The sequence below is a fragment of the Macaca fascicularis genome, chromosome 14 (genome assembly GCF_037993035.2).
Source record: "Macaca fascicularis isolate 582-1 chromosome 14, T2T-MFA8v1.1".
Taxonomy (NCBI): Eukaryota; Metazoa; Chordata; class Mammalia; order Primates; family Cercopithecidae; genus Macaca; species Macaca fascicularis.
The window spans coordinates 28,488,846-28,512,962 of NC_088388.1; the positions used below are offsets into that span (position 1 = coordinate 28,488,846).

Below are 24,117 nucleotides of genomic sequence, written 5' to 3' on the forward strand. Positions count from 1 at the left end.
GTAGTAGATTAGCAATAGAAACCCAGATCTCCTGCTTCTTAATACAATATGGTTTTGTTTTTAACTTTTACATTTGTTGTGTTTTAAATTTTTTATAAAATGTTTAAATGTTTTATTTAAACAAAAGTTGCAAAAATAATGCAGAAAGTTCCCATATACCCTTCAGGTACTATCCCCTAATGTGGACATCTTGCATAACTATCACATAATTATCAAAACTAAGACATTAACATTGGAACCATATTATGAAATAAAACACTCATATCAGCAGCTTTTCCACTAATGTGTTTTTCTGCTCCAAGATCGAATCTAAGATTCCACGATACATTTGGTTTTTATGTCCCCTGGGTCTCTGTAATTTGTGTGATGAAAGAACTACTTAATGAAGGAAATTTGACATCTTAAAAGAAATGATTATCAAACACTGAGCCCAGAAACGAACTAAAGTATTAATTAATGATAATATCTTGGAGCCTTCATATTCATTCTCATTTTATACTTCATAATGACCATTATACTTTGATACCTTTTTTTTCTATATTCTAAACTGGAACTATCTGAAATTTTCCCTCTTCCTTTTTCATAATTTGCTATTTTTGCAACTGAGAATGTTAAGATTCAGTAGCTCTGTCTCTGTGTCAAAAGAATAATCAGATGGGCAATGTAGTAAGGAAAACATGTTGATCATTTACTATGTAATCTTAGGAAAATTATTTAATCTTTCTGGATTTCCATTTCTTTTTAAAACAGAAAGCAATAATACCTACATTTTAGAGTTGTTGTAAGGATTAAATGTAAAGCTCCAAGCCCAGTGTTTGAAATATAATTAGTACTCACTAAATGTACATTCATTAATTATTCTTCTAAATCAGTGTTTCTCCCCTGGGAATGATTATGCCCCCCAGGAGACATCTAACGATGTCTGGAGACACTTTTGGCTGTCACAGTTTTGGAGAGGTGCTACTGGCATCTACTGAGAGGTCAGGAATGAAGCTAAACATCCCTCAATGTAGAGGTGAGTCCTCCAGAACAAAGAATTACCTGGCTCAAAATGTCAACAGTGTTAAGTTTAAAAAACTGTGTTTTAAAGGATGAGATCAGTTTTTCTGCATCCTGGCTCTGGAACATAGATACAATGGAATGAACTGAGATGGCAAAACATATTTCATAAAGTCCAGCCACTTAACATTGACCAACCAGAGGCTTATTGTCACATTTTAAAACATTAAATGGATGTCTGAAGCTGAAATCTCAAATGCTCTGCCTGGAAACCAAGGTCTTCGTAATTGAAATTGCTCTGTCATATATGTCTTACTTCCCTGACTTTACCCGATCTCAGACGACCAAGAAAAAGAGTATGAAAATTTACACATAAAGCTTTCCTTTGTTTAAGGGCAGGAAATGTAAAATGTTTGCTTTCATTCTCACTTAACTGCAACAACAGATAGCTGAAGGAAGAGGCTGGCTAAACCGTTTCGGCTTCCACCATACTTTTCTTTAAGAAACTCTTATTAACAGTGTTACCTTGCCCAGGTTCCTGTCTCTAGGATATGACTTGTTTGGAGCTCAGTCTTCTCCTTGTCCGAAAACCATGTATTTTTCAACTCCCTGGAAAAGAAATGAATAAACAGAAGATTTGGTAATCAGAACAGAAACAGTTTTCTCAGATTTAACAAAAGTGAAAGATAAAATATATATACTTATTACCTCTAGTTTAAAAGAACATCATGGAAAAAAGTGATCATCAGGATATATTAACTTTATTTTCACTGTAGGCTCATGTGACAGCCCAAACACTGCAGTGAACTTTAAGCCTGACAACTTGAGTTGTAATCAGATGCTAGGTATATTAACATAAATACTTTATATAAATACATAGAAATATAGATATATATACTATATAGCTTATATATGCATATGTATATACACATATATACACATTTTATATATATATACACACACACACACACGTACACTGAAAAAGAAAGCTTCTGACATTGTTAACTTCCAAAAACAGATAACTTTGCTATTTCATGGGAGTCGGCAGAAGAGGGAATTAAATCAAAACCTCAGACATTAATACTAATAACTATGATTACAGCAACTAATACAAAATAACAAGAATTTTTGGCCAGGCATGGTGGCTCATGCCTGTAATCCCAGCACTTTGGGAGGCTGAGGCAGGTGGATCGCTTGAGGCCAGGAGTCCAAGACCAGCCTAGCCAAAATGGCAAAACTCAATCTCTACCAAAAATACAAAAGTTAGCTAGGCATGGTGGCCTGTGTCTGTAATTCCAGCTACTCAGGAGGCTGAGGCAGGAGAATTGTTTGAGCCTGGGAGGCAGAGGTGGCAGTGAGTGGAGATTGTACCTGTGCACTCCAGCCTGGGCAACAGAGGAAGACTCTGTCTCAAAGAAAAAAAAGATTTTTTGAGAATTCAGCACAAACCAAGCATTAAGCTCAAGAGCTTTGCACACCTTACCCTATTTCATTCAAATAATAACTGACTCAGTTCCTTATGAATTATCACTATCTGCATATTAACAATAAGGAAACTGAGGTACAACATACAGAACTAATAAATGGTAGATTCAGGATTTGACACCACAGCTATTAGTCAGTACATCATATTAGACACTATAATTAAATCATAGGTACAATTAAACCAAAGTTATATTTTATTAATTTAACTTGATTTTTGTGCTAAGGTTATTTGTGCTTGGCAAACCACATCCTCATAAATAGGGCAAGGTAATTTATTCCCTCATTTGATAAACATTTATGAATGCTTAGTGTGTGTAAGCCACTCTCTTGGAACTTATTAGAGACATGAAGATCAATCAAATATATAGTATAGCCTCACACACCTTATAATATGAAATAATAAAGAGAGAATGAGATGTTTCCAGGAAGCTGTAGGGAGAGATATTGCCTCCTTTAGAGCTGTCTCTGTAGTTTCTACAATTGTGCATGACTCATAACACGCAATGAATGGATTAACACATGCATAAATGTAAGTGTAAACAAGTAAAGGTAGCATATGAACTGGGACATAAACATCTCTAGGATTCCCATGCAAAAATAGAGGGAAAAACACATTCAGACAGAGCTAGTGGAGAAAACGACAGTATACACAAGACTGAGTTTATTAGTCTATTAAGTATGAATGAAAGAAATGTTTTCATTTACACAAAGATAATAGACTTTCTTTGTTAAAAATTCAAACAACAAAGTAAGATATTAAAAAAATCAGAGAAGCCAGAGAGGGCCATCTGTAAGTAATAAGTGGATGGACAAGTCTGAACTAATCAATTTTTTCTCATCCCATATCCATCTATTAAAAATTATGAGATTTTATTGCTCTGTTGTCATCATATATTTTCAGGGAGACACTCAGGCTTGTCACACAGATGAGAGCAAAGATATTTGTTAGATCTTAGAACCATATAATAAACTACTGACAAAAACAAGTAAAAAAGCAAATATTTGCAAAACTGATATAAGTGGCTCAAGTGAAAAAATTAATTTTAATTCTCATCAGTTACTTAGGAATAAAGATATGGCCTCAAAAACTAGAACTTTGGCTGAGTTATTCAGAAAATAAATATTTTTCTTCTATACAAATTGGAATGCTGAAAAAAATATTCACACATCTTAAACCCTTCTTTATATATCACCTCTTCCAACAAAATATGAAACTATTTTCCATCCTACTTATTCAACCTTAATTTCAATTTCAACAATTTTTGATAAAGATACAAAGATTTGTAGAGATTTTATCATTGTATTACAAGTTTTTTAGGTTCCCCAATCCTCAATTAAACTCTCAATTCTGTTTACATTTTAAAGTAAAAGATTATGAAATAAAATATTTTCAAGCAAAATTTAAGGGGAGATGATACAGACAGAGACTATGGTTGCCTAAACCACCAGCTGATTGACCCTTTGCAAGTGTCACCTTCAGTGTCTTGACCATAGCTGTCAGACATGGTTAAGTAATTGGTTCCAGGATAAAGCATCCAATATGCATCAAACCAAGAGTCTGCTTAGTGCTGTATGTTTTCTCAGCAAGTATATGAAAAGCAATACCTTTTACTTTCCTCCTAGGGGGTTCAAAAGTAGTTATCATCACTTTCACTGTTTACAATGTGGTCATAGTCAAGCAAACAGGGTGACGCACAAAACTTAAATAAGGTGAGATTCCATCAACCCCACACAATCCACAATTCTCACATTCCACTTGATGAAACACTCTGACAATCGGATGGAAATGAGCAGTGTGTATACTTTTACAGCCAATGCATCTAAGCCCATATCCAAAAAGAACATCCACATCTAACATTACTTGAACTCCACAACTCCTCACTGCCCCAATTTTCCTGATGCTCTGAAGGTCTAAGAACAAACTGTGAAGTTATATATGAGCCAATTGGTAGCTGCTGTGTAAATCATATTAAAATAAATAGAATTCATGGCTAAGATTAAACAGCCCATGGCAAGGCTCTTGTGTAAATAAACCCATTGTTCCTTTGTATATTAAAATTGTATTTATCAAAAGAAAAAAAGAATGAACACAAATTGCATGAAAAAGGCAACTCATTTAGGACAAAATGATGGTATGTAATAAAGAGATTTATTATGTGACTAAAACGAAAATTAAATTCCTGTTAAAATATTTATGTAGATGTGGCTGAAATATTCTGCTGGGAAATAAATCAGGGTGGCCTTTGGCATTTCACAGGCATAACTTCTCTATTCTTCTGCTGCAAATTTAGAGCTTACAAGATGCTAATGGCACTTCGCTTTCCAGGACAGTCTCCGCAGACTGCTTTCACTCAGCAGGTGGTAAGAATTTGCATCCATATTTCAAATACACTTCTGTCTCATTACTGGCTTCTTATTTCTTTGTGATTTATATCTCTATAAAATTCCAGCTAGTACAATGGGGAATGGGATTTCGAAAAGGCAAAAACCTCATAATATGGACATTTATCACTTTCTTCCTTCTTTACTTTTTTTCTTCATCTCCAGAGAGACAGGGTGAATGACAGGTAGCACTTAAAGCGAAGGTGTACTTTTCTTAAAATAATACCACTTGAAAGCTTTCAAAATTAGGACTACTTCTCCAAACATCAATAGCTAGTGCGTGGCAGCAGCACTTGCACCCTTACCTACATTTAACTGAACTGCGATCTTTAAATAACATATGTACATTAGAAAGTAATTCACTTGATAACTATTAATTTGTAAGAGTCTTCATCATTTAAAATTCAGGAAGAGCTTTTTGCAATAAGTCTGAACGTAACAAATCTATTTGGTATTCATGCAGATGTCACAAGCAATTTCAGAGTTGTTACACTATAATTCTGTGCTACTTAATAGATATTAGGGTGGTAGCAGTTGTGTCACTGTAGATAAGACTCTTTCACAGTTCCTTTGTCAAATTCACCTCTTGCTGGTGTTTAGAATTTAGCTAAAGTAAAATTACACGCTTGTGAAACTTGACAGGTTCAGGGATTTAGAGGCATTTTCCAGGGGCAAGAAAGAGCAAGCTATAGTGAAATAAAAGGCAGCAAGGAGGGATGTAGGCAAGGTAGTTGAATATTGCTAGGATTAAACTTAGATGTGTAAATTTTTAATTTGTATGGTAAATTAAAGAATATAAACCCACATATTTCCTTCTAGGTCTTATTTTTTTCATATTCCATTCCAGAAGAGAAATTAAAACACTTAGGGAGATTTCATAGGCCATATGCTAGAATACCAGGTGCTAGGATGTCTATCCTATTTTAAAAAATCACTGATATTTTAAATAATTTTCTGAATTAAATTAAAAACATTTCGCCATTTGACTTAAAATAAATTACATTTAGTGAAGGTATTTTACATTGAGGTACACAGAATTTTTTTCTTGGATATAACAAAAAACTGAAATCAATAGGCCTAAATAATAAAGAGAATGTATTGATTCATTTAATTAACATATTCACAGAAGAGATTTGGTCCAGCAGCTCATAATATCACCAAAGACTGAATTCGATTCTCTCCCTTTGTTTCTCAGGTTTCCTTTCATGATGGCTGCCAGTAACAGCTACCCCTCATTTACATCCAGCAGAGATGAGGGGTATCTCTCTGGGGAGTTCATGCAAAAGAGCAAGAAATCTTCATTCTTGAAGCCCACAGAAAATGTCCCCTCAGTCTCATTGTCTAAAACTGTGCCATGTGCCATCTTTAAATCAATCTCTGAGTTCCAGGAAAACAGAATACTCTAAATTGCTTGAGCTAACTAGGGCCAACCTCTGCCCCTGGAAGTAGATGTCAAACCTATCAAAACAGAGTGGCTAGGAAATCCACGGAGGCCCTATGAGGGATGCGACCAGGGAGCGGAAGTCATTGAGGCTACCAACAATGTGTGCTGTGGACACTGTGCACTTTATCTCCAGGATTTCATTTATTCCTCAGAGCAATGTTATGTTCTGAATATTAAAGACTCCAAGTTTCTAAGGCATGAAAAAATTGAAAAAGTTTGAAATTTATTTTGATATCAAGAATGGAGGAAAACTTGAAACACACGTTATTTAGGATCCAGATAAATATGATTTCCCCAGATTCTGTGATTTAACCATTTGATTGTGGGCTTTCGTGACCTGATCATGTACCTTTCTGTCAGGACTTTAGATGACAGAATTTTAGATGAGAGGACTTTAGATGAGAACCATGTATTTATTTATTTAGAACTAATGATCTAGTTTAGCGTATGAAGCCAGAAGCAGATGTTGTTTGGTTGTTTTGTTTTTTCCTTTGTTTCCAAACAAGAGTCTTTCACATAGACTTTGAAGGGAAGCTTTAATGCTGCTTTCTGTCCTCCTGAGATGCAGTGAGGAATAACAGGAAGGCTCCCTGACAACAGGAAAAGCTCCATGGAGCCAGGAATTCTTTTAAAAAATGTTTTTGTAACGTATATAATGCTATTTTTAAGAAAAGTTCTTGGGGCAAAGAAAGGACTTGATAAACACTTGTTGAATAAATAAATGAATGAGGGAATGAATGAATGAAGATAAAGCAACTTAAAGCCTTGCTCTCTCATGAGTCTAGGCAAAATTGATGATCATTGATAGTGGGAACGAAAAGGTCATGGGACCTTAGTTTTTCAATAGCGTGCAAGGTTTTTCTTTGTGTACCGGGAAGGAGCGAAACTTCAGTAACTGGGTCTCAGCAGGTGCAAACAAAGAAGCATAGACCAGGTACGTGCTCTGTATCCCCAAACTATTCAAGAAAATCAGACATCTGTCCCCCCAGCATAAGCCAGCCAGAGCATAGTCCTAGCTCCTTCCAGGGAGAGCCACATTGAAAAGTTGGACAACCACACACTAGGGGGGTAGGACCTCCTCAGCACAAGTAGTATCTACAGTCTTGAAAATATTCTTAGTTAAAAGACTATCATAAAACAATATTTTGAACAAAACATTACAACTTAAATTTGATTTCATGAAGCAGCTTTATATTAAGGCCTGAGGCTCTACTTTATTTAAGAGACAGTCTTATAACTACGGAAAACTTAGTTTCAGGGTGGTTTATTCTTAAGCAAGTTTTAAGACCCATCGATTATTCTGGGATACACTTGCTTAGATAGATGAGTTCCAGACATCTCATAACCGTGTGCAACCCAGTTAAATCTGGTAGCATAGTTCTTCCTGACATACAGTCTCATTTTTAAAGTGCATTCTAATAGTCAAAGGTAGTTAAAGCTAACCATCTAAGCTAATACTACCTCAGCATAGAAATAGAAATATTTCATTCTCCAGAAGTCTCCTGTATATTCTTAGTCATAACCTCTCTCTATCAAAAACAAACACTATCTTGAATTTTATGCTAATCAGTTATTTTCCTTAGTTTTAAACCTATGTGCACATTTTTAAAACAGCTCAGTTTATGCTTTGTCTATGATGAATTGACTACATATGTAGCTATGTATCTATTACTGTAATATATACGTGTGTGTGTGTGTATATATATATATATATAGCTACGTATGTTCTTTAGTGTCTTACTTCTTCCCCTCAGATAGATATTATTCAATCATGTTGTGGTATCTAGAGCTATAGTTCATTTGTTTTCAGTATTTGTATATGTAGTTGTTATCTGATTAGTCGATATTTATATTTATTTAGATTTACAATTGGAGATTTTACAAATCATACCATTGTGAACATTGGCATATGCATCCTGATCTAAATGTATACAAATTTCTCTAAGGACTATAATGAATATTGTAATTCCTGGATTATAAGTATATTTTCCCCCAGCTTTAGTAGATGTTGTGCATTAGTTTCCCCACAAGGCAAATTCTGAGACAGAGATTTACATGTAGGAAGTTGACTGGGGAGTGTTTGCAGACTCGATATCCATGGAAGACAAGAAGGTAACAAGTTTAAGCGAAGCCAGCTACAGTTAGCTGCAGAGATCCTTGAAGCTGTGATGACGCTTCAGAGTTACTGTTAAGTTGAGGCAATGAGGCTAAAAGATTATGTTCCCCACTGAACAGTAATTAGAGCAGGCTTTGCCCTAGAAGAAACGACCATACATGAAAAGTCGCTCTTCACCTGAAGGCAACTTCCAGAGAGGGCTAAAAGCTAGAGGCTATTCCAGCAGCAACTCTCAGTGCAGCTGGAAAAATAAATCCTTCAATTCAGAATATAAATCTGGGTCATGTAGCAAAAGTGGCCACTAGAACAGGTAATGCCAATGGGCTTTCCGAAGTGGCCATCCAATTCAACTTTTTAAGTGTATAAAATGGAATGAAATGCCTTCTTAATGCAAACATCTTCAATTTCCTTATTTCCTTGACACTGTAACCTAAGCCACATGAAGTAGAGATACTCCCCAAAACTATTTCTCCTTCACTCTTCAAACAAGATCCTTCGTGAAAGAAAGGAGGAACAGAGTTTGAGACGAGTGATGGAGCTGTCCTGATACAAGGAGAAATGGGGAGTTTTTACCACCAGCAGAGAGGTTTGGAAAGTAAGTGAGTTTACCAGGAGAGGGACTGGTACAGGAGAAGACCCATTGACAAGCACCTGGTAAAGGTCCACTGGGAGGTACATAATTTTCACACTTGCTCTTATGTTTAGTCATTGTTTACAAAACCCCTCCCCACACCTTTACTCAAGGTCAAACTTCAAACCACATGAGTCTAGAGCCATGTCATAAACATCTTCTGATCAGCTTTCAGCACCTCACCTGTTGATGTCCAAGCAGGAGTGAGGTCTGTTTGTATAATATTTTGTCTGACTTCCCCTTCACACCTGTCATCCCAAGAAAATGATTTGGGACCTATACACCTTGTAGAGTAATAGCAGAAAAGCCCTGGCATTTAGGAAAAGAGCCGATCTTAACAATTTAAAAACAACCAACCTGAACTGTGAAAGTAATGAATGACACTCCTCTTTACACCATCGTTTTGTACTTTCCTGCCTTCTAAACATTGCCGGCTAAATCTTCATGCCATACCCTGAATATTACTTTGACATCAAAAGTAAACCTTATTTACCCCTTGCAGGGGCAAAGAGAATTATGCAATTGAGTCATTGTTGTCAGGATGCAAACTGGGGCATCTCTGGTCTGCCGGAATTTTCAAGTTTGCTATTTTAATAATGAAAGTATCAAAGTGTCTTTTCAAGTAATTTGTTAATTAAGGGATTACTGTACCTCTGACACTCCCATAATTGATCTGAGAGGCATGTAGAAAACTGATATTCATTTCCTCATTTTTTTCCCCAATTAAGAAAGAGCAAGTGAGTTCAGATGGCTTTCTAGGGTCACAGAGCAAGTCAGTGGTGAGCCCCTGTGTCCATTAATTCCAGTCAGACAGGGTGCATTGAGCACTGCTAGGAGGCTTTGCTCATTCAGTGACCACTGAATAGACAGAAGTCAGATATTTGCTACTGAGATATTTTCAAGGTGAGACCCACTGACCTGCAGAGGATTGATTGAGTCGTCAACATTGCTGTAGCCCAATGAGGACAGCTCACAAGTAAATTAAATCACTTATGGTTTTGCCCTCAGTTCTAAGCAACACCTTGGGATGAATCAGGAATACACCACATTTTCAAATACAGTAAAACTAATTATTACACATATTTTATCAGCCACATTTTGCTTGATTTCTGCAACCAGGAAGTGGACTGAAAATTATGGCATTATTCATTTAATTACTCATAAGAATACCTGTGACATACATTCATATAACCATGAAGACCCTGTATGAAATTGATTCACCCAAGAACATCAGACGTGGAGTGTTCTTTTTTCAATTGCAATGTAAATGATAAAAACAAATGTGTTATAAGCAAGTCTATCCATATGGAAGGATGCAAAACAAAATAATGAAAACTCATTTTCATTTCTTTGTGATTATACCCTCCAGAGGTAACAGAAGATGTAATCAAGAGAATAATCAAGGTGACATATATTATTTCAGATATTTTACTGTGAGTTGTCATACTTCTTCCTACAGCTATCCTTGATTCTCATTTACTGGAACTCAAACCCTCCCATGCTCAGATTTAAAATCTTTTAAGTCATTCTCAATTTCTCTCACACCCAAACTGGCCCGTCAGCAAATCTTGTTGATTCTACCCTATATACACATCTGGAAACTATCCCAAGCCACCACCCTATTATAAATGATTATTGTACCTTACCTGGATAATCAGAGTAGCCTCTCAAGTGCTGTTCAGATCCTTCCCTTTTCCACATCAGTCAGTTCTGAAGACAGCAACCCAAGAGATCTTGTTATAATGTAAAGCACAACCTGCAACTTCTTTTGCTCAAAACCTCCAAGGAGTTTAGCATCTCACTCAAACTAAAAGCCAGCATATGCTAATCAAGAACTTCAGGGCCCTACATGATGTGATCCCCTTCCCATTGCCATTCCTTCTCTGCCTCCATGGCGTTCTGCTCTTCCCTCTCTCAGGTACAATCCCAACAGCCCCCTTTCTGTTGCTGGAACACCAGACACAATCTCACCTTAGAGCTTTTGCCCTTGTGGTTCTCTTCTCCAAGAATGCCCTTCTGCCAATTATCAGCATGGTTAGCATCCTCCGGGTCTCAATCCTCAAGTCATCATCATAAGGAAGCCTTCCCTGGACAATGTATCTAAAATTTCAATGTCCACTAATGTGTCACAGTCCATTCCAAACTCTCATTTATTCTTAGCATGCTTCATTCCCTAATATATTATAGTATTAATTTATTTGGTTTATTATGTCTCTTCCAAGAGAATGTAAGCTATGAGAGAAGCAATTTCGTTTTTCACTATTGTAGCTCTAGTGCCTAGGTTACATTCAATTTTTGAATACATAAGTAAATTTTTAAAAATAAAGATTTTTAAAACTTAACAATTTCAAGTCTATATTTCCATGATATTGTATATGGAATGTATATGGCTACATGTATTTCCATTATGTGGATATATCATTTTTATTTAAGCATTTCCCTCTTGATAAGTATTTATTTTCCATTTCTATTTGTTATTAGGAACAATAATAAACATACATCTTTCTGCAATGTACAATTCTATGTTATTTTCCTCATGTTTAACAGAGTAAGAGCTAAAGTCCAAATGTACCGTGGGGTTTGCTTGTGATTAGGAAGAAAATGGCAGAGTTTACATCCCATTTTTAGGCCCCAGGTCTAGCACTTGTTTCCATATTTGATGTATTTTACCATCACCATTTTTTTTAGGGTGTCACTCTTCTGTCCGTTTCATTTAAAAATGGATTTATTGCAGTCTTTATTGATTACTAGTGGTAAAGAAAAATACAAAAATAGCCAGAAGAGATAAAAGAGAAGATTAACAATGAATCCATCAATAGCAAGAAAGAAGGAGGAAACTGATAGAAATAGGCCTTATAACTCAGGAAAGAATGAAAGGTAGTCAATAATTCATATAAATATGTAAGTACAGTGGATGTAAAAAGGAGACACAAAGAGGGAGTGGCTATAAAATTAAAACAAGCAAATGACAAAATGATGGTTGTTCTGGGAAGGGGAAAGTATCTGGACACTAATAAAGGCTGAATTATGAGACTGTGTGTGCCTAACAAGGATGTTCTCATCAAAGTGCAAGCATTCAGCTGGGTACAGTGGCTCACGCCTGTCATCCCAGCACTTTAGGAAGCCAAGGCGGGCAGATCATTTGAGGTCAGGATTTGGGACCATCCTAGTCAACATGGTAAAATCTCGTCTCTACTAAAATTGCAAAATTTAGCCAGGCATGGTGTGCACATCTGTAATCCCAGCTACTCGGGAGTCTGAGGCAGGAGAATCGCTTGAACCCAGGAGGAGAAAATTCCCAACCTGGGCCACAGAGTGCACAGAGTTAGCCTTCTTCTCAAAAAAAAAAAAAAAGCAGTATTCCACAGTTCCAACTAGGTGTTCCAAGGAAACCGTGATAATTATGTGAAGTTCGTGTCTATAAAGAGACATTATGATTTATCAAACAGCACAAAATATTTGACAGGCCTAAATTCTGAATTCTCACTCTCATTTACCTTGAATGTGGAAGAAGTCAAGATTAGGGCTCAGCTCTCACGTGGTTTATAATTGAGAAATTCTACCTGTAATAGAGGAGACTGTTGTTTTCAATGGTTCATGCCTCCCTTGCTTTAGAGTTATACATCTGCATCCTTTGCCATTTGTCTTTCCAGTTTCTCTTGCAATGGCAGGCATCCTTGCCCTCTCTGCTGCACCAGTATTGGAGCTTGGCTATAAAACTTGCATTTGTCAATGTAAAGTATATGAGGGAGTGACGGTGCACCAGCTTTAGGTCAAGGGCTTAAGAGACATCATGTGAATCTGTCCATAGCTTAAATTCCTTTGATCACCATGAGGAAAGTAAGCCCCAGAAAGGCATTAACTTTTCAAAATGGAACCCAGAAGGAGACACATGGAGGAGACCTGAATTTGACTGACTTTTAAGCTGGAGCTGAGCTGAGCCTACCAGCTTCATTGTAGACCAATTAGCAATAAAAATAAATGCTGGGTGTTATAAGCCATGAGTTTGGGGATGATTGTTGTACAGCATTGTTGCTGCAGTAGCTGACTATCCAAAAGACTTTTCTGGCTCTTACTCTCCATACCTATATGATAGTAAAGACAAATGCTATATAACTGGCTGACATCAAATCTCAGTTTCATCACTTTCTGTCTGTGTGACCATGAATGAAATCTGAGATTTGGCCTTTTCATTGTATAAGCTTGGAGTAGTAAAGTTATGGGGGGACTAAAATAATAATCCATGAAAAACACTTGGTGCACTGTAAATCTTCAAATAAATATTCATTGTTTTTGTTGCTGGTGGTGGCATTATTATTCCCACCACTGCTCAGATTTCCACCATCCAAAGAGGGCTCAATCCTTGGTCATGTTCCTATTCATAGTTTTGACCTTTCTGAAAAGAATCATTCACACCAGCTCCCTTACACTGATCTTCCCCCATCTCAAAAGTCTTCCTGAAATCTGGGCTTCAGAGCAACATACAAAAATATGTCCTACCAGGGTCTTGCCACCATCAACAGCTAGAAAAGGAAAGAATTCAGAAGGAGAAAAAGAATAGCTGTAACTTGGCTTTTAGATCTAAACACAACACATTCCCAGATAAGCAACCTGCCTGCATTCAGATCTCTTAATTTTCAGTTTTTATTTACCACTGAAACCCTGCCACACAGAGATACTCTTTTGGGAATCTCTAGAACTTCGATGAAACTGATTATCAATTAACCTAAGTCAGTTCACATACACGAGTGAATTAAGCTTTAGCCAAGATGAAGGGTCCTGATGGGGTAAGAATAATTTCTGAGGAAATTTCTTTATCCCCAACAACAGACATTCAAACGAGCATGTGGCCATAAACATTATTGAATGCAACTTCCACATGGTACAGAGTAAAATGCAGAGTCTTGTGAGGTCAGATTGCTCTGTGGGGCTGTAAGTCTTCCTAACTCTGGCTCAGAGTCATTTTTACTGCTGCAATGCTCTCCATGTGGAAAGTTATTTGTAGTGCTCTTCTCCAACTGGAGGTCAGGCGCCTTAGGAAAAAAAAAGAGGAAGACCCTCTGGAAGATGTTTAGAGGACCTCTGAGACTCAGGGTCACACAACTCTGCTGAATTCTTAGATACACATTTGGAGAGATGCCCCTTTACCTGTTTTACTTCTCCAACTCTAAAGAAAATGCCAGTGAAAATTAATTCACATAAATATTTTAAGAAACACAAATTGCCTTTGTAGAAACATCGAGCCTACAGAGACTCCTTAGAGGACAATGAGGTGCAAAACCTTTGACTTTTGACTGCATTATTTTGTGTTTTAAAATTTGGCACACATTTCAGCCTTTTTATTATTATTAGTCCTGTAAGGAGCCTTTTTCTACTTTTAAAATTGTTCCCTCATTCCCTCCCCCAGCCCCTGAAACATTAACACCACATATATATTGCATATATACTGAATTTATAGCTGTGATTTATATTTAAAAAACAGTCAGTTTTAATTTTCTCCCTCTCAAAAACAAGTGTTTACCCTCATAAAGGTGATATAGCCCCCACTGAAGATTCCTGCTATAAATAAAGTACAATGCAGGGGACACAAACTGAAACCATGTCAGGTAACAAGTATGATCCAGTTGTAATATACACCTTATATTAGGGTTCCCCAACCCCTGGGCCACGGACCACTGCCGCACAGCAGGAGCTGAGTGATGGGGCGAGCCAATGAAGTTTCATCTGTATTTACAGCTGCTTCCCATGCCTGGCATTATTGCCTGGCTCTGCCTTCTGTCAGATCAGTGGCAACATTAGATTCTCATAGGAGCGTGAACCCTATTGTAAATTCCACACGTGAGGTGTCTAGATTGTGGGCTCCTTAAGATAATCTAATGCCTGATGATCTGCCACTGTCTTCTATTATGCCAAAATGGGACAGTCTGCTTGCAGGAAATCAAGCTCAGGGTTCCCACCGATTCTACGTTATGGTGAGTAGTATATTTCATTGCATATTATTATATAATAGAAATAAAGTGCATGATAAATGTAATGGGCTTGAATTATCCTGAAACCATTCCCCGCACCCCAGTCCATGAAAAAATTGTCTTTCACAAAACTGGTCCCTGGTGCCAAAAACAGTGAGGACTGCTGCATTATTTTGGAGTCCATTAAAAGCAATTTCTGAACAATTTGTATATACTGTTATTTATAGTATAATAATCTATAAACTTTCCATAACTCACTAATCATCTTGTTGGTAGACTTCAAGCATAAGGATAAAATCTCTTCATCTCTAAAATGAGGTCAATCATGGATAGTGATGCTTGTCAACTTATCATAATTCAGTAATTTCCCAGAATGATCAAAATTGGGGGAATATCGAATGCCTTCACTTAGATAACTTTTATTCATCTTAATGAAGCTGTCTCATTAACCAAGGTATAGAGACATTTGTCAGTTTGAGAGTACCCAACATTTATTCATCTTTCTAATAACATCATCATTTCTTTGTGAAAAGCTGTTTCTGCCTTATTGCGTGCAGGATAGGTGGAATGGTGAATGTAGATGGCTAATATGTATGCCTTGTTCTTTCCGCAGAAGCAAGAAAAGCTGAAATCTTCTCACTTCAAAGGAATGGCATGTGACAGCACTTAGCCAATAAAGCATTCTCTTCTGGGACTTTGCAATGCAAGCAAATGAAACCAGGAACATATGGCATTTATTCACCCCAGGGAACTGTCCAAAGCAGACTATTACAGCTAGTCTGCAGTGAGACCACTGCTGAGGAAACTACTTTCTAGCATACTGGAGTTGTCTCAATCTTTCCTCATTTCTCAATCCCACCTGTTACTTCTTTTAATTCCATTATCCCTCTGTTCCTTTCCAGCACTTTTTCTTTTTTTTGTCTTTGCTTAAAATTATCCAGAATTAGTTTTTGCTTCTAAAAACCAAGAAATTTTAAATTATCAGAAATCTGATACAAGATGAGTGACTCAGTTACTTTGATAAGTCTCAGGAGATTTTAAAGCTATTATGTCCGGTAATGCAACCACTAACCGCATGTAACTATTTAAATTCAATTAAAATTAAATAAGACAAAAATTTAGTCTCTCGGTCACACTGGCTACAGTTCAAGTGGTCAATAGCAGCATGTAACTTATTGTCACTTTATTGGACAGCACAGATATAGAATAGTCTCTTCACTGCAGAAAGTTCTGTTGGATAATTGCACTGTTCCAAAGTATCCAAGAGTCCATGATAGAAAATGAGAGGTATTATGAAGAAATCCTCAGGGAAAAATAAAAGTTGATTTGTGAAAATGGAATGTTACTTCCCAGATTTACTAGCTATGATGAAATCTCTGGAATAAATAGGAATTTTGATTCTAGGACAGTACATGTTACATGTTAGTATGTAATTGATACGCACTGAATTAATGGTTGCAGTGTCAGATGCTACCGAAGCTGAGCAGATTAATAAACCTTCCACCTGTGCTGTGTCTGGGCTGTTTTGTTATTTACTTTCCACAGCTTCCCTTGGAAGAAATTAAGCAAACAGATACTACTTCTTAGGTTTCTATTATAGGGAAAATCTAGAAATGAGATTGTAAATATGAATGTTCTGGAAAGCATGATGGTCGCAGATAGCAATGTTCAGAGTGTGTTGCATAGATGTTCAAAGGTGTTCACTTATTTTTAATAGATTAAGAATCTTGGAAAATAAATTAGGAAAATAAAGTTTATGTTAAACAAATGTAGCTGGATAATATTTTTTATATATACACCAATGTCTTTTTTTTTTTCTCCAGAGATTTGGCTTGCTTCTCCAAACTACTTGCAACACCTCAATTAAAGCCACTGCACTTTTCTATGTGCAGTGCCTTAGGGAGGGCTGTAACACAGTGGAAAGCAGAGAAAACAGCTGCCATCCTACATTTTGTTTCCAAAAGTCTCAGTCCTCAGAAGAAAAGACAGCACTGGAGGCGGAGACAAATGATTTGGGAGAAATATTAGTAGTGAGAGCAGTACTTAAAATCCTCACTCCACCCACACCCCAAAAAAGTTTATTTTCTGGACTGGAGAAAAGAGAAGGAAAAAAAATAGAAATAAATTTCTGACACTTGTAGTTTCTGGACGGTGGTACAGTCACTTGTGGTTTCTGGAAAGAGGAGCTCTGGGTCTCACCCTGAAAGGTGCGATTCCCATAGAAAAAATAGGTGTGTAGTTTGTGTAGTAGGTCTGTCACAGCAGAGGAGGGCTGAGACAGCCTCATGGAGAGCTCTGTCCCAGTGTGGGAAAACTGCATCAAAATGGTTCCTGTGCAGCCACATTCGGCCTGGAATTGAAAGAGAGAACATGGGACTCAAAGGGGCAAAGCAGAAAGAAAAATTAATAAACATTGTTCAGCTGTTTACTTAGTTGTGACCTGCCTTGACAAAATATGCAGGGCAGCCAGATGGGATGAAGGGGATGTCAGAAGATATTTTGTATGGATATATTTCTAATAGAGCAAATATCTTTGCCCTTGAGGAAGAGAAGCCTCAAGCAAACAGAGCCCCATGATGAGTGTTACTGTCCAGCTAATGGTTTGGGAAAACATCACTTATTGCAAACTAGAACTAACAGACATTTGGCAGCTGCTGGAGTCAAGTGGTTCCCTCATCTTCTCAGCATCACATGGAGACTTGTGCTTGGGTGGGCACAGCTGGGCACATCGTGGATCATGGTTCAGAGAGGGATCTTGCTCTTACTGCTGTCGCTTTTATGTAGGACTCCCACGTGAGCAGCCTTGGGTGCTAGTTATTTAGGAAAGAATCAGGACAGTGCTAGGGATCTGTTTCCTTGGAGCATCTTGGAATACAGAAACAATCGAAGTGTTATAATAAAAGATTAATAACAGTTACCTTTGGATGGCAGGTGGCACTAGTTTTAATTTTTCTATGCCTCCAGATTTTCCAAAATTTCCATGATAATTATGTATTCATTTCTTTTGATCTTTATTTATTTAGCTGGCTGGCTATACATTACTTTCATAATGCAAAATGAACTTTACTTGAAACACTATCTACACCCTTAGCAGTTTTGGAATTAAGACATTAATTAAGCAGCAGTTAACTAGGTCTGACATAATTAAATTTTAATTTTTGAATAATGATCCATTTACTATCCAGGTCATATATTAATTATACTCAGTTCATTCACTTCTTTATTCAGCCATCCATTTCTCACTTATTCTTCCATTCGATTATTTATTTTTGAAGAATGTTTCATGACAGAGGTCAGCAAACAATACAGTCCGAGGACCAACCTCAGCCTACCACCTAGTTTCCTATGGCTTGCCAGCCAACAATGGTTTCTACATTTTCAAATGGTTGAGAAAAAAATCAAAAGGAGAACATTTCATGACATGTGAAAATTAAATGACCTTCAAGTTGTATTCCAGGTCATAGTTTCCTCATTTCTAAAAGGAGTAGATTGGTCCACAACATTATTTTGTTTTACTTTCTTGATTCATGTTTCAGAGAACATGAAGGCAGCAAATGCAGGTGAGAAATGACACATGGTGGTTCTAGGGTTTGCTGTACTGTCTAGAATGGCGATGACTCCTCTGGCCACCTCAAGGGAAATAAAATACTCTATCATTAATTCTAAGCCTTACTCCTAAAATCATCTACTTCATGATTTGATATAACTGGAATATCCCTGGTTTGCTATACCAAAATCAAATCAGGAGCTTAATTGATCGCAGAGCTTCAGGAAACTGAGACAGGAGGATTTCTGGAGGCCAAGAGATTGACACCAGCCTGGCCAACACAGTGAGATCCCCTTCTCTACAAAAAAAAAAAAAAAACTTAATTTAATCAGACATGGTGGTATACACCTGTAGTTCCAGTGACTCTGGAGGATGAGGCAAGGGAGCTTGGGAGCAAAAGGCTGCAGTGAGCTATGACTGAGCCACTGCACACCAGCCAGGACAATAAAGTGAGATCCCAGCTCTTAAAATAAAAAAAAGCATAACCAAGGTTACAGTTATAAATTTCAGACATAGTGCTACAAATCTTAATGAACTCACCTGGAACTGCTTTCTACCATAACTACACATACATTCAGTTCAAAACTTTAAATTATCTGGAAACAGACCAGGCCAATAATCTTTAGGCAAATCCCTACTGTCAGACACTTAGAACAATGAGAATTTTCTAATGCCTCCAGCTGCCTAATACATTTCGAAGAGCTTTTTGATGTGTTTTAATGACTCAAATAGAGGCTTTAAGCACAAAGTTTGACAGTTTTTATAGTTTCTTTCTGGTTATATTATCTCTAATAGTATTTTGGGGCACTGATAAAAAGAAATCTTGGTTGAAAATCAGGTGCTGGAAGAAATCTGACATACTGGTGGTGGATACAAGTTGGCACACTTAGGTTTATCAGAGATATGTGTGGATGTATGCATTTAGATAGAAATATTCCACTACATAGGTCTGGTAAAAAACACTTCAATACTTGTTCTTAGTGAAAAACAGTCATAGGTTTCATGGATAGCAAGCTGAATACATGTTCACTTGCAAGTTCCTTGAATTATACTAGAGGGGAAAAATAATTCCCTTCCTTTCTCTTAACCTTAAATCCTTGCTTTTCATACAATGTGGGCTCCACCAGTGCAGGCAGACAAGGAACAAGCTCAGAACCTTACAAGGGCCCCATGCTTGGTTTAATGCCATGTTTCTGCCCTCCTGATATGCTTAATAATTTGGGGGTAAATTATTAAGCATTTTACTTTTGCACTGGGTTCCACAGTCCTGGTCCCAACCCTCATGAAACGTAAGAATTAAGACTATTGATAGGAGCTTAGTGTTTACAATATTAAGAGTTTATAAATCCATGTGCTGGTGATTCTCTATTTGACAGGGAAAATGCAAGAACTGTTTTTAAAACACTCCTTTAAACTCATTCTGATTCACCCTGACCTCTGCTCTAGGAGTCATGCAGTTGGAGGGAGGAATGAACATTAAAAATAAAATTTCAGAAATTACTGAATATACAGTTGGCCTTTCTCTTTCAGAATTAAATTATGAACATTTCAGCATGTATTTGTATGTTCTTTGAGAATATGACTTTTTAATGTCTATGTAAATTTTTAAATAGTGGAAATACTAGAATTTACTTAATGACTTCCCTGTAGTTGGATACTTGTTTCCAGTATTTCTTGCTATTAATATAAATATAGTTTGTTATGCATGTTTCCCTTTGATTTCTTAAATTAATACTTCTACAAGTGAAACTGCAGGGTCAGTTTTATAAAATTTTAATGACAGTTGATGCATATTGTCAAAGATAGGTAGCTCAAGTTACCTATCTCTTTTAAATGAGAGCTTCACTAGATGTGGGATGGGAGTGGAGTGGGGATGGAATGTAAATCAGTGAAGAAAAGAATGATTTATACTCCCATAAGTTGGGCGTCACCTTTACCAACCATATTTTTAAATGGTTATCAATTGATACATAAAAATGACTTTTTTGTTTTGAGTTCATTTGAATAATATTAAAGTTAAGCATTTTATATGTATATTGGCCATACAGTTTCATTCTCTATCTGCCTGTGTAATGGTCTATTTCTCTTTAAAGAAACTGGCATTTTCTTTTGTCTTGTATGAGCTTTTGTAGAGGAATAACAATTTTTCTATCGTATTTGTTTTAGGTTATCACTTCAGGAAATCATTTTAGGTAGTATGATGAGGCATATATTATATATGAGATAGATAATCTCATATATATGATGAGATAGTGATTTATTTACAGTGGAAATATAAGAATTATTTTTAAACCACTTCTTATTAAACCTCCTCCCTTGCTTGATACTTTGTTGACTGAAGATTCTGAAAAAGCAAGAAGGGAAATATTAAATATCAGGAACATGGCTCAGGAGGGAAAGAAATAGTCATTTAAATAGAATGTGTTGTTTGGGTACAGAGTAGATATAGTTCTCAATTCCTGAAGGGCCACTTCACTGTTGCACGTCACTTGGTCACTTGTTCACATCAGACCATACTGCTTCCTGTTCCTGAACTTCCTTTCTCTTAACCTTAAATCCTTGCTTTCTAGTAATGTTCAAAAATTGTTAAATAAATTCAAAAGAATTAACCTCGCTTAAAAATTCAGGTCGCAGGAATTATATTTAAATCTGTATAATTTCCTATATCCTCTAGCTCAAGCTACCTATCTTTTCTAAATGAGAGCTTCACTAGATGTGGGATGGGAGTGGAGTGGGGATGGAATGTAAATCAGTGAAGAAAAGAATCACCAAGGTCCCATCTGCCCATTACCCAGCATTTCATGTTATGTACATACCCATGGGAGATATTTAGAATGTACCATAAAATACAAAATTAATGATTGGTCTCTTGGGACAGTTATTCTAATTAATGATACAGTCTATTGATCCAGTCTGCGCAACAGGAAGATCATATATGCATATGAAAAATATTACTGAAAAAAAATTGCCTTCTTTTTTCACTCAAAGAGGAATGATGATTTAAAGCATCACAGTGGACTAAAAAAAAAAAAAAAAAAAAAAGGTTGATGTAGTCTATTTAATCACAAATTAAACCAAACTTTTGGGAAGGATGGAGGGGTCTTGGGGAAAGAAGAGAATGAACAAAGAAGGCAGGATTTTACTTTTCCTAAACACTAGTCACATTGTTTGCCAAATAGGATCAGACAAGGGCTCAGCAATGTATCTAACACTTGGCAGAAAACAGAAAGATCTGAATCATTTCAAATATATTTACATTTCACCTATCTTTTCAGGGACAATTTGTATTTGTAATTAATTACCAATCACACTATACGAGTGAAGAAAGAATTATTTTGTTAATAAGAAACTATCTTTTGGTTCTTTGAGAATTAAGATTCCGTAAGATAATACATAAATGGACAATCTGCAGTTAATGTAAATTTTTGGGTTTTTTCTTTTTCAATTTATAGTAGAAAACACAAGAGTTAATGGGCAATGATGCCTTTTCTTCTAATTAATATTGATAGGTAATTGATTGTGAGTTATCATATAAAGTGGAGCCATGGTAATATGCAAAGTGTTCACAGAAAGCTAGTAACTTTCTAAAATACCAGGCAATTCAGACACCCCTGAAGTCTGAAATAATATGGGGAAATTACAGGATAATAGTATTTAATAGCTGGTTGTGACCTTACCAATTATCTAGTGCAATCACCTCAAATGACAAATGAGAAAAAACAATGACCCAAATATGTTAAGTGACTAGGTCATGGGCATGCAGCTAATTAGCAGCAAAGATTGAAATTAAATTTGGGTCTCCTAATAATTCATCCAGTCTCTTACCCATTGCACCTGTTAATAATCCTCCAAAGACCAGAATAAAAATCTATATATTCAAAATACATTTTTATGGAATAAGAGTCATTCTAACATTAAGTTAAAAGGGAATGAAACAAAAGCATATAAAAACAGAGTGCAACCTCAATAAAAAAGAAATATGTAAAATGATAATAGTAATAATCTCTAGATGGGATAATAAGAGATAATTTCTGCTATCTTCTTTATGACTGTATTTTTTGCAACTTATAATTAGAAAATATTAATTGTATATGTAAGTGATGTCTAAATATTATTGTATAGTAGAAGAAAGGGTTACACTATTATATGAGAGGATAATATACAATATATTATTGTATGAAATACATATTACAAGATATGTATTACATTTACTATATTATGCTTATATTCTAATAAGAGGCTTACATCAGAGTTACCCAAAACATTCTCTGTTTAACCCAAGTCTGTTAGGATGACTCTCAAAAAGAGAACTAGGTGGGGAAATTCATTTTGGAAAATGCATACTCTATCTCCAACTTAATGATTCACAATTTGTATTAGCATACTAATAGTTTTGAAACATACTACAGTAAAGAAAATTACTTAAGTTTGTATAAGCCCGTACTTTCCCAACTTACTTGACCACAATACTCTTTGTAGACTTACTAAATAAGGTTTTATAGAACACACTTGGGGAAACCTCAAACCTCTTTAAAATTCCAACTCATCCACTCAAAAGAAAGTCAGTAATTTAAGGCTCGTAACTGAGCGTTGCTTACAAATATTTTTATGGTACACTGGTAAAATGAACCATGTGTTTGAAATGTGTAAATAATTGGGCCTATATCTAAAAGGCACGTTTTTTAAGACCTGTAAGTATGTAGTGAAATGGGTAAGAAGAAGGTGATTTATATGAATTATTACTGCAACTCTACACATGGTTTTGCCTATTGATTTTAATGTTGAAGATGATTAATTTTAATTTTGCTTTTGCCTCTGGGCTTTCTTACAGAACATCAATAGTATTATAATTAAGAATATCAGTTGAAGTAATGCTAGAGCCATGTCACTTTCTTTCTTTTGGTCTGGGCTCTACTGCTTAAAATATGATTAGTGCAATGACTATTTTCATACACAGGGCATCAAATCAGCATACTGACTTCAAAAATCCATACAAATAACTTGAAATGTAACTTGAATGTGCATATCCTCTCCATCTCTCTTCTTTCTAAACACTCGCCCTGCATTTAAACTAGCCCCTCTCTAATCTTTCCATTTACCTCAACTGCATACATTTTTTAGCCTCTTTGCCTCTTTTTTTTTTCATTTTTCAGCTATAAAAAAAGCAAAACAATCCCTCCCCCCTCCCCATGATAGGCCCCGATGTGTGATGTTCCCCTTCCTGAGTCCAAGTGATCTCATTGTTCAGTTCCCACCTATGAGTGAGAACATGCGGTGTTTGGTTTTCTGTTCTTGTGATCGTTTGCTAAGAATGATGGTTTCCAGCTGCATCCATGTCCCTACAAAGGACACAAACTCATCCTTTTTTATGGCTGCATAGTATTCCATGGTGTATATGTGCCACATTTTCTTAATCCAATCTGTCACTGATGGACATTTGGGTTGATTCCAAGTCTTTGCTATTGTGAATAGTGCTGCAATAAACATACGTGTGCATGTGTCTTTATAGCAGCATAATTTATAATCCTTTGGGTATATACCCAG

The 24,117-nt window shown here is 36.3% G+C and overlaps 1 long non-coding RNA gene across 1 annotated transcript in view; it reads right to left on the minus strand.

The window, feature by feature from the left end:
* Positions 1-576: 576 nt before the first annotated feature.
* Positions 577-24,117, minus strand: part of LOC123568775 (uncharacterized) — a 92,510-nt gene continuing 68,969 nt past the window's right edge. Inside the window, exon 3 of the long non-coding RNA XR_010581241.2 lies at positions 577-1,608. This is a non-coding gene — a long non-coding RNA (uncharacterized lncRNA). The remainder of the gene's footprint in view (positions 1,609-24,117) is intronic.